The following is a 5,095-nucleotide window of genomic DNA, read 5'->3' as shown; positions in this document are numbered from 1 at the left end:
CTCCGCGGCATGTGGGATCTTCCTGGACTGGGGCACGAACCTGTGTCCCCTGCATCAGCAGTCGGACTCTCAACCATTGCGCCACCAGGGAAGCCCCAAGGTTGAGACTTTTAAAAAATATTTTTCTTGCAAAAATGTTTTCTTCCTAATTATTATACATCTTTTGTAATTTCCTGCTATTTTTGTCACATAAAGATAAATTTAGTAATTTGTGAGAAGAAAATTTCTGTCATTGCTTAAACCAGTACTTTTTTCCTCAAAAATGCATTTACTTTTGTGGCCCCAACAGGGAGGCATGTTTTGCATGCAAATAGCAGGTGGCTATGGAGAGTTACTTTGACAGCTAATGTCTTGTGCTGCCTCAACATCTGTGGATTAAAAGAGGTTCTCTGTAGTATGTGATGTTGCTGAGAAAATGTAACCAGTTTAAGTGGAGTTTTTCAACTAAGTTCCAAGCTTACTTTGAGGGACCATAGGGAGGGGTAGAATGCAAAAATAATTAAAAATAAAGTACGTTCTAGTTTTGGTGACAATTGACATAAAAGATCTTGAAAAGGCAAATAAGACAACTCTAATTTTGAAGACAGAGTAGTTCTCAGCCAGCTTAGCTGGAAATTGTACAATTAATAAAAAGGAATAAGATGGACTTGCCTGAGAAGGGGGAACTGGATAATCAATAAAATAAAAGTGAAAATACCCTAAAAGGGTACAATTTAAGTAATGAAATTTAAATGTTTTTTTTTATAAAATTATTCACAGAATAAAAAAATCTCTGAATACTCCTGTAATTCTCACCTGGAAACATATTTTATGTGTTATATGACACAAAGTTGCATGAATTAAAAATAAAAGGACATTAAATCATTGGAATACTTGATATTTGCATTGTGAGGGCCTCACACATATTTATTGAGTAGATAATTTTTCAGGTGTTTTCCATTATATGTATCCAAACAAATTATTTCATATGTCACTTTCATCTGGGTTTTCCAATAACATAAGCCTACTGATCAATGTCCATGCCCTTAGAAAACAGTATTATACTGTGAATAAAATGTCTATAAACTCCCTAAAATTTTTTGTTATATCTTTTTTCTCTCAATTATGACTTATCATTAAAGTTTATTTTTTTTAATTCTATTCCTACTTCCTCACTTTTTTGCTGATTTTTCTTTGTGTTTCTCCTTCCTCTGTGTTTCTGTATCCCGTTCCAGTGTATTATATCACCTCTCACACTGTATTTTAATTTTTTAAATTTTATTGTTTGTATTGTTACCAAATTGTTGCCTGAGGATAGGGTTTGCAGCTTGTTCACTCACATCCCCATTACTTGGAACATAGATGAATGAAATTTTCACTTCTGAAAAAGCAGATGGAAAATGTGAAGATATTTTTTAAAATTAAAATGCACAAACACTATAGTATCATTAATAAAGTTAATATATATTTTAAACATAAAGTATAGGGTTAATGAGATTAGTGTTTCTTGAAACTCTTACATGTGCTAAGTCATTTTTGGTATAATCATCCATTTAATATTCACACATACATGCACACACATTTCTTGTGCAATATGTCTTATTTTAAACATATGGACATTGAGGATTAGAGAGTTCAAATAATTTTCCCAGTCATCTAGCTACTGAATAATAGATCTAGAACTGAAACCCATGTCTGCCAGACTTCAAAGCCTCATGCTCTTTCTATAGTGCAATGCTCACTTTGCTAAGACAGCATTTCTAAATCTTGACAGATTTTAGAAATCATTAAAAACACTGATTCTTAAAGTTGCAAGTATTGTAAGATTTTTCAGTCTCTACTGTTAAAGTTAAAATTTCCAGAATGCCTTCTTTTTCCTTCTTTCTATGGTTAGAACCAGGATGATAATTTCATCAATGTCTGAGTCAATCAACAAATTCTTCTTGCTGTTTGATTATACCTCATATAATATCTTAGGACTTCAATTGAAATTCTTCTATATCCTTTTCTTATATGATATTCTAGCAGAGAATATTTATCTTTTGATGACCTTTTTGAATACTTCCCTGTGGGCAAATATGCCAATTCTGATTTTAAAAACACAGTGATTCTTCAATAATTTAGATTTGTTACAAATTATGCTATTGAAATAAAAAGGCTTACAAGTTCTATCATTTAGGAACTATAAGTTACAAAAATTATCAAAACTAAATACAGGTCACAGAACTAAAATTAAATCCCTGTTACTTAAAATTATTTTTAGAAACATTTTTTCTTAAGAATATGTAGACTCAATCTCCATGCAACTTTTAATATCCATTAATTTAAAAGAGGAATGTTTCACATAAAGTGAGATTTTAAATTATCTAGTGTGAAAACACCAATACAAATATAGATTGTAAGAGTCCTACTTACCAAGTAAATCTAAGAACAGTACAAAGCTGTCCACAGGACTGATCCTTCTTTGACTCCATGAATAGGAATTGGATATGGAACAAACTGAACAACCTTGATATAGATTTATGTATTTTAATAATCCTACCAATATGGTACTAAATACGAGAAGGCTTATAACACATTTATTTTATTTTATTTTTAACATCTTTATTGCAGTATAATCACTTTACAATGCTGTGTTAGTTTTTGCTTTATAACAAAGTGAATCAGCTATACATATACATATATCCCCATATCTCCCCCCTCTTGCGTCTCCCTCCCTCCCACCCTCCCTATCCCACCCCTCCAGGTGGTCACAAAACACGGAGCTGATCTCCCTGTGCTATGTGGCTGCTTCCGACTAGCTATCTATTTTACATTTGGTAATATGTATGTGTCCATGTCACTCTTGCACTTCATCCCAGCTTACCCTTCCCACTCCCCGTGTCCTCAAGTCCATTCTCTACATTTGCGTCTTTATTCCTGTCCTGCCCCTAGGTTCTTCAGAAGCGTCTTTTTAAAATTCCATATACATGTGTTAATATACGGTATTTGTTTTTCTCTTTCTGACTTACTTCATTTTGCACCTAGACAGACTCTAGGTCCAACCACCTCACTACAAATAACTCAATTTCATTTCTTTTTTATGTCTAAGTAATATTCCATTGTATATTTGTGCCATATCTTCTTTATCTACTCATCTGTTGATGGACACCTAGGTTGCCTCCATGTCCTGGTTATTGTAAATAGAGTTGCAATGAACATTGTGGTACATGACCCTTTTTGAATTATGATTTTCTCAGGGTATATGCCCAGTAGTGGGATTGCTGGGTCATATGCTAGTTCTATTTTTAGTTTTTAAGGAACGTCCATACTGTTCTCCATAGTGGCTGTATCAATTTACGTTCCCACCAAGAGTGCAGGAGGATTCCCTTCTCTCCACACCCTCTCCAGAATTTAAAAATATGGAATGCATGTCATCCTTGCACAGGGGTCAGGATAATCTTCTCTGTATCATTCCAATTTTAGTATATGTGCTGCCAAAGCAAGCACTGATTTTAAATAGAATGATGTAAAGCTTATTTCTGCCTCCTTTTATTTATACCTAGGTAACTTGATGAGTGTTTTGGATGAATTGGATGCATGACCTATAGAAAAGAAGAAAGAAAACCTCTTTTATTTTATAAGGTATTTTAAGAAACCTTATTGGTAGAGCAGTGATTGGGATTATAGCTATCCATTTTTAGGGGCTAGGAGTGGGGAAATTTATTCCTCCCCTGTCTCTACGTTTCCATAAAGCTTAGCAGAGGTCCCTGAGATAAGGAGTTAATTATTGGAGTTAAACACTCTTTCTTCAACTTTTACAGTGTCAGTGAAAGAAAGATCCCTTTGAATAATGTCACTGTACTTTTTGTAAATTCAGAGGTAAAGATAGAATCAATTATGTTTTACAAGAACCTTTTTATATGGTTTCACATGATAAATGTCTCACTGAATTTATGTAGTGAATGCATAATCATTTACTGCAACATAAAATCTATATAAACAATACATTTTCCTTTTTACATTGATTTCTATTTGTATCAAAACTAAAACCAGTTCCAATCTACAGAAATAACCAAACCACATGCTTTCTAACAAAAAGGATGAAGGGGGCTTCCCTGGTGGCGCACTGGTTGGGAGTCCACCTGTCGGTGCAGGGGACGTGGGTTCGTGCCCCGGTCCGGGAGGATCCCACATGCCGCAGAGCGGCTGGACCTGTGAGCCATGGCCGCTGGGCTGCGCGTCCGGAGCCTGTGCTCCACAACGGGAGAGGACACAGCAGTGGGAGGCCCGCGTACCACACACACACACACACACACACACACACACACACACACACACACACACACACACAAAAGGATGAAGGAACCAAACATCAAGGGTCCTAAATGTATGAAGCAAGCATTGACAGAATTGAAGGAAGAAATAGCTCTATAACAATAGGAGACTTCAATACTCCACTTTGTGTTTTTAAAAGTTTTGAAAAAACAGCTATATTAAGGTATTATTGACAAATAAAAATTGAGTGTATGTAAGGAGTAAAAGGCGATATTTTAAAATATGTATACGTTGTGAAAAGGTTACCACAATTAAGCTAATTAACATATCCATCACCTCATATGTTTACTATATATAATTTTTTATGTGTGGTAAGAACTTTTGAGATCTATTCTCTTAACAAATTTCAAGTATTCAATGTTATTATAAACTATAGTCACCATAATGTATATTAGATCTCCAGAACTTATTCATCTTATAACTGAAATTTTACACCCCTTGATCAATAACTTCATTTTTCCCCCACCCCTCAACATTTGGTAACCACCATTCTACTATCTGTTACTATGAGTTTGACTTTTTTTTTTTTTGATTCCACTTATAAATGAGATTCATGAGTTATTTGTATTTCTGTTTCTGGCTTATCACTTAGCATACTGTCCACCAGGTTCTTCCATGTTGTCACAAATGGTAGAATTTCCTTCTTTATAAAGGCTGAGAAATATTCCAGTTTGTGTTTGTGTGTGTGTGTGTGTGTGTGTGTGTGTGTGTGTGCATGTATCATATTTTCTTTAGCCATTCATCTGTCAATGGGCACTTAGACTGTTTCCATATCTTGACTACTGTGAACAATACTGCA

The 5,095-nt window shown here is 34.6% G+C and overlaps 1 pseudogene; it reads right to left on the bottom strand.

Annotated features, from left to right (window-relative positions):
* Positions 1-3,374: 3,374 nt before the first annotated feature.
* On the bottom strand, positions 3,375-3,468 carry LOC132419048 (U6 spliceosomal RNA; annotated as a pseudogene).
* Positions 3,469-5,095: the final 1,627 nt, after the last annotated feature.

This window comes from Delphinus delphis, chromosome X (assembly GCF_949987515.2).
Source record: "Delphinus delphis chromosome X, mDelDel1.2, whole genome shotgun sequence".
In the NCBI taxonomy this organism is placed as follows: domain Eukaryota; kingdom Metazoa; phylum Chordata; class Mammalia; order Artiodactyla; family Delphinidae; genus Delphinus; species Delphinus delphis.
This window is presented reverse-complemented; position numbering and strand designations above follow the sequence as displayed.